Here is a 14,143-nt window from a genome sequence, read left to right as displayed (position 1 = left end):
CCCTGGCAGCAAATGGGTGAAAAGGCTGGAGGTATGTAATACGTTGCGCTAAACTGTTACATTTAAGTCCAATTCATTACATGTATGCAATAACTTCAAACATATTTTTACATCAATGATTATCAATAGGAGAAAGTCATCGCTCCGTTATTGGCCCTTGGACTCCCCTGGCATCGCATGTACAGCATGAAGTTTTCAGCAATGAAGGTATATTCTAGGCCTATGTCCTAATGTCCAGTTTTTTAACAGTTTTGAAAACAACTTGCAAACAACACCTGTGGTTGTTGATTTAATTCCCACTGGGTCCACATGTACGTGTATTAGACCTAGGTATAAATGTCATTGTTTAATAATAGAGGGACCAGGACTGACTACTTTATTCTTTTATTCTGGGAACCCCTGTAGGTGCAGATCAGACCCTAGTGCTGCGACGTCTTGGAGAGTTTGGCGATGTTGTGCGTAGCATGGAAAACAAAATGGAGACTATGCTGCAACATTTCAGTGCCAATGTGTCTGTTGGAGAGCTATCCCTGCCAGGGGATCTGTTACTCCCCCTAGACACCCAGGAAGATTTGGTGTTTCTTGACAGCATTTTGAGGGAGGATAAAGAGCTCCAGGAATGATTTGTAAGTGTGTTGCTTTCGTTTATAAGGCCGTAGGGTAATCTAAAAAGTCAAATTAAGTTTGTACACTGTATATTCTACAGTCTAAATCCACAGCCTGTCACATTTTATATTTATGTATGAGAAGCTTGCGAGAAATGTAATTTAACACATTTTCAGCTTCGGTTTTTGGCTATCAAATGTGGGAGGGACCTGAAGACAACAGTGTGGAGAATGCTTCAGAGTATTTTCTCTAATAACCTTGCCGTTAATACAACCTGGACTGGTATAGGGGATGAAACCTGTTTTAGAGACCTGTTCCTGAAGACCATTGTTCAAAGTAATTTTTTTAAGTAGATGCCCTTCTGCCTTATGCCATTCAAATGTAATGACAGATCTGTATTTTCTACAGGGGCCCTCCGGAAGAACCCGGCAACCCAGGATGCCACTGATGAGTCGGTCCAGGTTAACGTTACACGTTACCTGAAAGGAGCATCAGACTGTGAAGGAGGAAAAAGCCGCCCAGCTGAGAAGGACCCACAGCCAACCCCTTAAACCTAGGCTGACTACTGACACCCCAGCATCCCTGAACTGGAACACTTTCTTTATCCTGCAGTCAGTAACATCAAGAAGCCAGAAGTGCCAGACTACACTCACCAAACCCACCCTGTTTTTTTTGTATTAACTTTAGTATTGGCTTATTTCATTCCATCTTAACGATTCTATTATAGTTTGTAAATCCTATTTCATACCTGTTACTTGATATTGCGCATTAACTAGTACCAACATTCTACTTTCATTTCATCACTATGCTTAACTGTTATTCAATTAATAATAGCTTGGAAATACTATTTCGTACCTCTGATACTTGATATTGCACAGTACCTGGTACCAAATATTCTACTTACTCTGTTTTTAACATCAGCATTTTTCATTCCATCAGTGCTTAACTGTTATTCTATTGTTAAATATAGCTTGTAAATCCTTGTGCCACAGGTCAGCATTGCAGTTATAATGGTCTGTTCTACTACTGTTTTTACCTCTGTATTTTTATATATGTATATCAAGTTTTGTTTATCACAGATACAAGAGACACATCTTAATGCAGCATGGTGTAAATATTGTGCTCCAGGTCAGCAATGCCATTATAATGGAATATTCTACTCTAGAGCTTTACTCAATGGCTTGAAAATGTGATGTTCTACCTCGTTTTATTTGGTATCCTGCACATTCTTTGGTACCAAATATCCTCATTACTTGTTATGTTTACTGGTAATTATTTTCATCCCAGAGCTGACCTCTATATTATTAACAATGATTGTGTTTGTGTTATAATTTGCTTGTATGGCTGTTCTTTTTTTTTTAACCAACATTTTATTGGAAACCTGCATGTTCTGTGTGTATTTGTTTATTTTTTTCTGCCTATTATTTATTTCAGTGATCTGACACATCTTGTTTGAATGACAGTTACTGTACTTTGAAATGTGGAATTAAAACACCAAATGGAAATTTGTCTGGTTTGATCGATCATTATTCTCGATAAACTGCATGCTATAAATATTAAATATATATATATATATATATAAAAGCGGCAGATCGCTCAAAAACCTTTTGTATAACGGCGGTGGAAAGGCGGTTGGGCCACGGGCCGGCCGCAGAACACAGGCGGTAGGAGTGCGACTGCCGCTTTTAAAAAGCGTCTGCCGCCGGCGGAAAGCTGGCAAACGTGTTTGCGATTTAGACATTCTGACGCTTCTACTGTCTTTGGAGGACCGCCTCCGGTCCGCCGACTCATTGCTATCTGGGACCCCCACCGGATAACAAACAAGTAAAAGATAAACAAAATCCTCAAAAAAGAAAGATTAATCCACCGATATCGATTATTTACTTACCCTTTCTGCCCTGGCTGCGGTCCACGCGGCAATCGAAACCTTGCGTAAAGAAGTTGCTGGCCTCCGAGCTATCAAGCAGAGATCCTCTGTTGACTGAGTACAGTCAAGCAGAGATCCTCACTTCGCAGAAAGACAAAAAAATCGCTCACGGACACTATCAAACTATAGACTCGAACATGACAAAGTTACAAGCAAAAAAAATTGCTCTCTTAAATAATCTCTGTTGGATTTGCAATCAAAGGGAGATGAGAGATCATTAGATTTTCACCGGCATCCCAGAAGTCCCGAACGCAGAAAACCCTGAAAATACAGTCAAGCATTTTTTATACTCCTCACTCAAAATACCTACCGATGCCGTGAACCAAATAACCTTTCACCGGGTACGTAGACTAGGATTGCGGACCAATCACCAATATCTTCCTAATAATTTTCTTAACTTAGTTCTTAATAAACTCCCAAAGAAAAGTCTAAGTTGGATTCATGACATGTTCTTAAACAACATAATTGTTCGCACCTGTGTTCTTAGGATTGATGAATCCCACGTCTTCGTAAATTAAAGCGTGTGCCAGTAGTTCCTAATTAGCGTAAGAAAACGCCACGCAAATTCCCATAAAAGGACATGAAACTTCAGGGCTGTGTGCAAGAAAAGTTGGAGAACGTCCAAAAGACGCACAGACGGTGGTGCCCCACCGATCACAAAACGAATAAAGAACTTCAGTAATTCTGAAATAGAAGTCCTACTGCAACAGGTTGAATGTCAAACGAGGCATAATATTTAGTAGTGTTTTTAAAGTGGTCCGGTGGTTTTAAAGCCACCAACAAAACGGAGGCATGGAAGGAGATCACGGATTTCGTGAACTCTGTTTCTGGACAACAAAATGGTTTGACTTAAAATCAGAGACCAAAAAATTGCCAAACATAAGAGACATATGCTGACCACTGGAGGGGGACATGCAGGCCCTGAGTTATCTGAGATTGACCAGCGCATCAGAGCCATTATTGGTGAGCACTCTCTCAGGTGTGCCATCAGCGGAGCAACTGGACACTGACCAGGGCCCTATATCAACAGCTTCATATCCTCCAAGGCCATCTCCCACCAATGATTATGAAGAAAGAGAACTCAAGGGACACAATAAAACGATCAGTTTCCACAAGAAATAAATGACCAGAGACGAATGCTTTACCAGATAAAAAAAAAAGCAAATGATCAAAAGGAAAAAGAGCATATTATAGTGGACAAATTAAAATTATAGATGGGGAATAATTCCATGGGGCCTGGACATGCTTTGGCTTGAGCAGGGGGACCTTGCGTGCACTGCAGGATTTTAATCCACGAAGGCGTAGTGTGTTACTAATGGTTTTCTTTGAGACTGTGGTCCCAGCTCTCTTCAGGTCATTGACCAGGTCCTGTCGTGTAGTTCTGGGCTGATCCCTCACCTTCCTCATGATCATTGATGCCCCACGAGGTGAAATCTTGCATGGAGCCCCAGACCAAGGAAGATTGACGTCATCTTGAAATTCTTCCATTTTCAAATAATTGTGCCAACAGTTGTTGCCATCTCACCAAGCTGCTTGCCTATTGTCCTGTAGGCCATCCCAGCCTTGTGCAGGTCTACAATTATATCCCTGATGTCCTTACACAGCTCTCTGGTCTTGGCCATTGTGGAGAGGTTGGAGTCTGTTTGATTGAGTGTGTGGACAGGTGTCTTTTATACAGGTAACGAGTTCAAACAGGTGCAGTTAATACAGGTAATGAGTGGAGAACAGGAGGGCTTCTTAAAGAAAAACGAACAGGTCTGTGAGAACCGGAATTCTTACTGCTTGGTAGGTGATCAAATACTTTTCATGCAATAAAATGCAAATAAAATATTTTAAAATCATACAATGTGATTTTCTGGATTTTTATTTTAGATTCCTTCTCTTACAGTTGAAGTGTACCTATGATAAACATGACAGACCTCTACATGCTTTGTAAGAAGGAAAACCTGCAAAATTGGCAGTGTATCAAATACTTGTTCTCCCCATTGTAAATGTGAACAAGAAACCAGGCAAGCCTATTTCAGCCAGCCCACAATAAGTAGCATAGATCGTTGTTACCCTCCTGAGATTCCAACACGGATCACCCACATGAAAGGCTGTGTCTTTAACCACTACACCACCAAGCTATACATCTGTGAAGTGTCGGTATAGCTGCTTGACATTATCCTGGATAGCACACATATGTCTTGCCGATGTCGGCATAATATCGGAAGAGCAAAAGCAGTTTAGAGCATCGAGTGGAGGTCGGCTGTACGTGTGAACCATCCAAAGAAATGTGTTGCCAGGAAATGGGTCTGTGATGGGCGGTTCTATGCATTTACTCTGTACAATCCTGTGCAGTCTTTTCTGTGGTCATTTATTTCCTGAACTAAGTCCAATACAGACCTCATCTGGTGTTATGGTTTAAGTGGTGTTCAGATTAACTGGTCACATTTCCAGATGCGACGTAGGCGTGGCATGAGAATCCTTGGGCAGGAATGATCATGTAGGTGACTGTATCGATGCCTGTTGAAAATGCTACAAATGTAAATAAATCGTTCAAGTGTTCATTTTTGTCACTTATTTGTGTCATGATTGCTTTTAATGTATTTGTCTGTAGACTACATATAGCCTAGACATTAAACAATTTGAGATGTTTGTTGACGCTGCAGCTCGATCGCATAGTGGATGTGGTTGTTAGTTGTGGTAGAGTGCAGTGCTGCACAAATTAACTTGTGATGCAACATCTGCTTCTACCATTGGCCATGTTTCATATTCATATCCTTTCATCATTTATACCTACCATAATCAAATCCTCAACAGTGGCAACACAACAGGTGTGGTGTAATAAACACAAACTGACTTTACACATGTTAACACGGTGCACAAATTCAATATGCAAAGTCATCTTACAGTTGTAAGGAGTGACACATCACTGTGACTGAAGGAAAGAACAACTATTTGCTGTACGTCATCCCTTCTCTCTCCCAAATTTCCTGCCTCTCTACAGCTGTTCCTAGGAATGTCTCGGATTTGAATGATTCTGAATTGTTTTACCTTTTCACTCTCTTGATATCTGAACTGAAGGTGTGTGTAGGTTCTCTTTGTTTTTGTTCTTAACTTAACCTTGTAAAACATGATGTTGCTGCTGGAGCAGTTTACCACCAGGGACACTGGACACTCATTGTAAGCAATCCTAAATGTTCATTGATTCAGATACGACCATGACTACATCTGGTGTATGAGAGGTTCATATATTTTGTTATAGCATTTACATAGATCATGTATCTTAAGTAGAAAAGGTCCTTATATATGGACCCATTTGGGGCCACACAACAACAATTAGACCGTTGCAGGGATGTGACCAGGTGGGTGAAGTATCGGTTTTAATAATAATGTATTCATGCTTTTTGGATTGACGCAATAAAGCATATTAGATAATTTTCCCTGTGAGTGTTTACCTGGGCTAAAATGTGCTTGTTCCTGTGATGTCACTCTCAATCAATCAATCAAAATTTATTTATAAAGTGCTTTTTACAACAGCAGTTGTCACAAAGTGCTTTACAGAGACACACGGCCTTAAACCCCACTCTAACCTTCAACTGACCTTGAATTGAAGGGACCTCACATGGCTTCAGTTAAAACATGCAAACTAATCAATCTATGGTCTCTATGTAGAGCACTTGTTCAGAGACATTGTCCAGCTATTGGGAAGTGGACATGTTCCACAGATCTTGCATGGAGCCCCAGACCGAGGGAGATTGACATTTCTTTTGTGTTTCTTCCATTTGCAAATAATCTGTTGTCACCTTCTCACCAAGCTGCTTGGCGATGGTCTTGTTGCCCATTCCAGCCTTGTGTAGGTCTACAATCTTGTCCCTGACATCCTTGGACAGCTCTTTGGTCTTGGCCATGGTGGAGAGTTTGGGATCTTATTGATTGATTGCTTCTGTGTACCTACCATTAAAGTTATAGACTGATCATTTAGTTGTCAGTGGGCAATTGTACAAAATCTGCAGGGGATCAAAACATTTTTTCCCTCACTGTAGTTAACAATCTGGTCTGTACATTTTATGTTTAATATCCATTCCAAATTTCTTCTTGTCTGTTCTTTTTCACAGACTAGATTGTTAACTATATTGCCTTATACATTTCAATGATGGCTTTTATTGTGACAAGGAAAATCTGACTGCTGCCAGCATAACATCCTGCTGCTAAAATAACGCTAATGAAGCCATCACTAGGTGACGATAACTGACTTTTCGACGAGAGAATCGTGAAATCCACCAGAAATTGTTTTTGTCTATTCTGACCCAAAAAGCATGCCTGGATGCGTACTTCGAATATCCACAAGAAATAGTCGCACTATAACCGTAAAGTTTATTAATAAGTTTACCTCCAACATAAATATCTTCTATGAACTATGGCTTTTGCCACTGGACATTTTAACAGCTCATTAGCCAGTAATAGGCTTACTAGTATCTACTAACGTCCTAAGAATAGTCATAAGAATTGAGCAATTGCTAGAGAGACTGAAGATGAACTTTTCCCTGCCATAGCTATTTTATTTCATGGCACAAAAACATTTGTTTTTCTTTCATTCATAAATGACACTGATACAATAACTATCGGTGACGATAACTGACATTCTCGTCAAGTGAAAAGATCAGAGAATCGTGGAAACCCCAACTCTTTTCCTGCACAAGGGGTTTCGATAAAGCCTATATTATTACCCCCAAAAGCATGCACACCTGAAACAGAAAAAACTGAAATCCACCAGAAACAGTCACAATATAACTGTCAACAGTTTTAGTTTAGGCTTACTATAACGTAGCTATTGAATATTGTATGTAACCAGCTAAATGTTTGTCTATCCTTCCTGATGCAAAAAGCATGCACGGATGCATACTTAAAAAATCTACCAGAAACAGTCGCAATATAACCGTAGATTTTAGGCTTACTATAATGTAGATACTAAAGGGTTATTGCCAGCTAAGTTTTTGTTTATCCAGAAAAAATCTAAATACATACTTTGTTTAGACTGTCAGGCGATTCGATCGCGGACCCTATAGCTTGCAGGTCTGCTTCTCTAACCACTATGCTATTTAACAAGGTCGGTTGGCCGGAAGTTTGGTCGGTCACTCGGTACTGGAAGTTTGGTCGGTACTGGAAGTTCGCTCGATCAGTCGTGACATTCGCTCTTCTAGGCCGGCTCCGCTTAAAGACACACATGGAAGGTGGATCATTCTTAACTTGGAACTAGATGATAAACAGTTATGGCTCATTAACCTCTATGCTCCTAACAAAGATGATCAACACTGTTGTTTGAGTCTTAAAGATGAGACTTTGAGCTTGCGCTCAAACTTTAATATACGACTGAACATCATCACAACCAACTAGCTTTATCAGCCCTCCTTCTTCATCTGTCCACCAACATACCCCCTGGTCCTATCACTAACTAGTTCCCTCTGTTGGTCACACTAGGTGTTACAGTTGATTCATTGCATATCAACACATCCCCCTTTCTGTGAAGCTGTGAACAAAACCTAATTCAAATATTATTATTATTATTATATATTTAAAAAAAAAAAAAAAAAGATCACCACTTTTACATCTCACTTGAAAACACACAAAATGAAAACATCACATTCAGTCCATAGATTCACAGATCAAGTCTGACTGGCCTTTTGACTTGACGCCCAGATCTCCTCAAGACAGGTGACCCTGAGTGACCAACACTCATGTCCACATGCACACCTCCATCTGAGTTCAGGTCTGACACTGTTTCTGCATGTGACACAGAGGTATTTCCATCTTTATCTTCACATTCTGTTTCTCTGAAAGTCTCTTTGGTTCTGAGAAGGTTGCAACGGTTCCTTCTGAGCATGTGACCCTCCTCAGTCCTTACTTCATATGATCTCGGTCCGACCTCCTGGAGATCAGTAGCTTTCCGGTTCCACGCAACCTGATCTTGGATACACACCACATCATCTTTGGCAAGTGGTCTGAGAGTTTTGGTTGACTTGTCATAACGCTGTTTTTGTTTCCATTTCATATTCTCCAGTTTTGTCTGTGTCTCAGCATTCTCTTTGATGTCTGTATAGCAAGGTAGGGTTGTGCGTAACTTGCGATTCATCAACAGTTCTGCTGGGGATAAACCACATTCAAGTGGGGCCGTTCTGTAGCTTAGCATAGCTAAATAAGGATCCGACTTGCTGTCTGTGGACTTTTTGAGAAGCTGTTTGATGTTATGCACTCCCTTTTCAGCTTTGCAGTTTGCCTGTGCATGGTGTGGACTTGAAGTGACATGGTGAAATCCATATAGTCTTGCAAACTGTTGCCATTCCTTGCTGTTATAGCAAGGACCATTATCACTCACTATAGTTTTCGGTATCCCATGCTGGGCAGAAATGGACTTGACATGAGTAATGACACTATTGGAAGTTGCACTTGTGAGCAGACCAATTTCAGGAAAGTTTGAATAGTAATCTATCACTAGCAGTTAGTCTTTGCCATTACAGTGAAACAAGTCTGTTCCAACGTTCTCCCAATGAACAGTGGGACGTTCTTGGACCAACATAGGCTCCCTTGCCTGTTTGCTCTGGTACTTGTTACATGTTTCACATTTTCCTATCATATTTTCAATTTCCTTGTTGATTCCGGGCCAATACACGGCGTTCCTGGCTCTTCTTTTGCATATCTCAGTGCCAAGATGTCCCTTGTGTAATTTACGAAGTATCTCTGGCCTCAGGCTGTGTAGAACAACAATTCTACAGTCTCTCAATAATAGTCCATTTGCCAAACTTAACTCTGATCTAATGTGATAATACTTTGGACAGGACCCCTTGGGACAGCCACTATGAATGTTTTTCATCACTGTTTGTAGCTCCTTGTCTTTGACTGTTTCTTCACTGATCTCTTTTGCTTTAACTTGAGACACAGGTAGAGACTCAACAATCATGTTGACATGGCTCTCAATCTCTTTATCAGTGGAGCATGGAGTACTCATCTCTGGCGCTCGTGATAACGCATCTGCCAGCACTAAGTGCTTGCCTGGTGTGGATATAAGCTCAAAGTCATACCTTTGCAGCTTCTTGATGAGCCGCTGAATCCTCTGTGACATCTCATTGAGACTTTTCTTGATGATTGACACCAGAGGACGATGATCTGTCTCAACTGTGAATGTAGTACGCCCATAGACATAGCAATGATAGACATTCCTTCTCAATTTGAGCGTATCTTGTTTCAGTCTTAGTCATGGCTCTAGAAGTGTACGCAACTGGCTTCCAGCTATATCCTTCTGCCTGTAACAAGACCACTCCGAGTGCGTCCTTTGACGCATCTGTTGAAATCTTCAGTCTCTTGTTGGGATCATAATACGCCAACACAGGTGCATTTGTCAGTGCAATCTTTAAAGCATTCCATTCTCTCTCATTTCTCGATGTCCACTTGAACGTTTTGGAGTCATGGAGAAGTTCTCTCAATGCTGAAGTTTTCACTGATAGTTCAGGTATGAACTTTCCAATAAAGTTGATCATTCCCATTATTCTGAGTACACCTTCCCAGCCAACATGTCCATGTGGGCCCCATGTGGGTGCATTTGTGATAAATTTGTCCATCGGCTCCACATGGGCCCCATGTGTGTTAGCCCATATGGGTTAATGATGGGTACACAGTGGGCTCCAAGTTGGGCCCACATAGAAGTTCATTTTATGGGCCCACTTGGGTCCCAAATTATATAATATCAATGGGCCCAAAGTGGGTCCCATACATCACCCTTATGGGTGATCTCATAAGGACCACTGGGCCCCATGTTGAGTGAATGTGCTATACTACTAAATTAACTTTCAAATCACTTTGTTACTGTTTTGTTAACCAGTACCTGCCCAAACCAAACATGCATCAATTTGTGTAACTTTAACATTTTAATATCTAAGAAATTACAAAATATTTGAATTGCAGGGGGAAAAAATGACCAATTCAGAATGTCAATCAAGGATTATTTTATTGAAATGAATGTCAAAAAAACTCAAATAAAGTCCTGTTACTGTAAAGAATCCTCAGCTTCAAACCTAAAGAGTAAAGAAAAAAGAAGAAAAATAAATACTTTAAAAATCCTAGCAGAACAGCAGAAAATCAGTTTGACATGAACATTTATTAAAGAAATGCATGAGTATATTCTAAATTATAATCATGCTTCACGCTCATACCCCCCAAAATAATCTGAGCAAATACAATAGATATTCTAGATTAACCCCTAATAAGAAAATTGGAATATTAAGACGATTAATAACAATAAGAACACTACCAAAATTAATAGGTGCCTATGCACCCTCAATGATTGGTCCTTAAATACAATAAGGGTCTTCCTTTGCAGTTTCCCACATGGAAAGAACCTATATGAGGATATATGCGCATATATGTAACCTATATGCAGTCTATATGCACATATATGCTGCATATATACAGCATATATGCACATATATGATAATATATATGCTGCATATATGCGTGTATATGCCACATATAGGCAAAATTGAGGTGCATATATGTGCATATACAGGCCATATAGGTCTCCTGTATTGCTTCTTTATATCCACATATAAGCCCTATATGTACATACAAGATACGTCTCCTAGCTCATGGCAAGATCTGGTCATTTTGTAGCTCATATCTCACTTTGGAAACTGTCATACATGATGCCTAGCTCATATTTTCTATTATCAAGGCAATAACTAAGAAATAACTAAAAAAAATTATGCAAGAACTTATGTATGTGCGAACACGTGAAATGGGTATCACATCTAATTGGCATGTTATGGAATTTAACTATGGCACTTAAGTGAGAGGAGATGGAAAGCTATGATGTCTACACGTTTTCCTGAAACATTTACAAGGTCAATTCTTTCTTGTATGAAAATAGTGGAAAAGAAGGAAATGTATAACAAAATGGTTTGTGTTTTTTTATTTTTGTCAATCAAGCCTTTTTTCCAATTTCAAGTCACTTCCAGATTCACATTACAGCTCATACACATCCAAACAGTCACCGTTACATCCACCAAATGCAATGTTTTCTGTATTGTCTTAATGCATTTTCCAGAATATGGCTGAAAGGTCATTACAGTCTGAATGTAGCAAAAAAACTAACAAAAGAAAAGTACATAGAACATACATTCAGGTAATCATCATCATCCCACATCTATCTGAGCATTTCACTGTGGTTAATGAATTTGAAGACAATGTCAACATTTCTGTTCACAGTTTTAACAAACAGACACTTTTCTTTTATCTGAGATGCTTGTATAGCAACTAAAGGCCCCAGACATTTCCCTACAGGGATGAAATAACAAGGATTCTTAAATTGACCGCAGATGTCCTGTTTCACTTTTTGGTAGTACTTCCCCACTGCATAACATGTCTCCCCCTGCCCCAGATCACAGACAATGAATGTCTTCACAGAGAAAATACTTTCCTCTCGATCAGAAAGAATGACAGTGTACGAGTTTCTCCGAAAAGTACGCGAGTAGTTTTGTGAATGAACTATTTCAAGATTAACCACTACTCTGCAAAAATACTTGACAGTGACTCTATTTTCAAGGTTGCTGATGCTGTTCAAGGCCAGAAAATCATCATTTCTGATCATACAAATTTTAGGCCTACCCAGAGATGTAACACCATGACAGCGACTTACTTCCTGCACCATTTTTTTCTCAACTGAAAAAGACTCTAAGAGAGCTAAGTAATCATCAGAAGCTGCCACCATGGTTTTTTGGGAAAATGATGGAAATGCAACCTGTAGCCAAACTGTTTTCATTATCTGCAGAGAAACTCCCTGGCTGCTCTTTATCATATCTAAAATGATCCCATTGTATGACTCAAACACAAATGCAGACTGTGCCCAGAGGGGACCCCAGTTCCTCACAGTATTGGGCAGATGAAGGCACAAATGTACATTGAAAGTGACATTATTGATCCCATAAAGGGTCTCCATTTCCTGAACAAACTCTGTTAGCAACCCCTCAGATTCTGATATGTGCAGTGGTGATATATTCTCACCGAGTAGAAGAGAAACCCCCTTTACCAACTTAAACCAGTGCTTCAGATATTTTTCAGGTAAGACCCCTTTCAATGTTGGTATGCTGTAGTAAAACAACCACATGTTCCACTCGTGTGCCTTCCAGAACTTTTTCTCTTTCACTGAGCGGGGGACACGGGAAACATTACAGGGGGGTTTAATAGAAGTTAAAATGTCATCAATCTGTTCTGTTGAGTGTCCGATATACCATGGCGATTGGTTGTTTTCAGAATGAAACCACAGCGTGGTGATGCTTCTTGCTACACCCAGCAGCACACTGTGCATATAATCTGGAACACAGCCATCAATGATATTAAAATCAGGTAGACAAGACAAAATACTAGGCCCTTTCACTCCCTTAGTGGGGTTTCCAGCAAGAGCCTCTTCCACCAGATCATCAGTCTGGGAGGGATTCCTCAACTCTGCTTTTTCATAGGGATAAGCCCTTACACGCCCCCTGCGTTTTAGCACACTTGTTCCTTTCTGCATACAAAAAGAACACCCAAACTCACCATTAAACTGTTTAAAGTTCTGAATCAGTGGCCGAGCAACTGAATCTGCCACCATGGTAGTAAGCAGTACTTTACTTGTGACAATTTCCCCACTTTCACATTCCCATATAAGACCATTAGAGTACAACTCTATGCATTCATCGACAAATGGTTTCATGTAAGTGTTCATATTTGGTTTGTTTTGACCAAACCACAGGCCACAAAGCATAACATGTTTTGCACGTAGCTGTATTGGCAGTTCATTAATAGTACACAAAATTGGCCACAAACTTTTTGTGTTTGATTTGTGCACTGGCACTCCATCACAGTTGAAAGTCAGTGATATGCTGTCTGGTGATGCAAGGGGTGATAGTTTTTTGTATAAATGTCCATCATGTATATCTTTGATGGAGGCATCCTTCTTCTCAAAGCGGTGTTTCAGGTGTTTCCTGAAAGAAATGCTTTGTAGAAAAGGTACTTTGAGCCACTAACCAATTCCCCACCAGGACCAGCAATAAAGTTGATAAGATGCATGATGTCCTCCAAGGCTCTATTTGTTAATCCATGTTTGAGTTTTAATGCCAGCAGCAGGAGTTCCACCTGTTCTTTTGTTGGTTTCTGGTCTAAAGTTGGACTTGTGGGGTCTTCTAGGTGTTCCTCTACTGGCTCCCCAGGTGAAGAGCTAGGGCCAGGTATGGGTTGGTTCATCTGTGAATTTAAAACATTGGATTAGCAATCCCAAATTTGCACAGACTCATACAAATGTACCATTTCATGTGGTTGGTAACCACTTGCATTTGAAGGCTCAAGTGTCTTTGTTTATTTTTTTAACAGTCTTCTCCAAATTAATTTTATGCCCCCTTTTGTCCACATGTATATTTTTCTGACACTTTAAGCAACATCAGGAAGAATTGGGTTGTGGAATTATCTATGATGATTTACATTAACTAGTGTGCATGCACATGCACGAACAAAACAAAAAACACCTAACTTTAATATTTTTGCCATTTTTAGCCACTTACTGTGTCATCAGAAGCAGTAGACACCGGGTCATCTTGATTGTCC

General features: G+C 40.0%; 1 long non-coding RNA gene across 1 annotated transcript; it reads left to right on the top strand.

Moving 5' to 3' along the window:
* The first annotated feature begins 259 nt into the window (after positions 1 to 259).
* On the top strand, positions 260 to 1,157 carry LOC117595585. Its single transcript, XR_004576839.1, has 3 exons — positions 260 to 311; positions 406 to 626; positions 1,015 to 1,157. It is a non-coding gene; the product is annotated as an uncharacterized LOC117595585 (long non-coding RNA).
* The last annotated feature ends 12,986 nt before the right edge of the window (positions 1,158 to 14,143 follow it).

The sequence above is a fragment of the Esox lucius genome, chromosome 15, assembly GCF_011004845.1.
Source record: "Esox lucius isolate fEsoLuc1 chromosome 15, fEsoLuc1.pri, whole genome shotgun sequence".
Lineage (NCBI taxonomy): Eukaryota > Metazoa > Chordata > Actinopteri > Esociformes > Esocidae > Esox > Esox lucius.
This window is presented reverse-complemented; position numbering and strand designations above follow the sequence as displayed.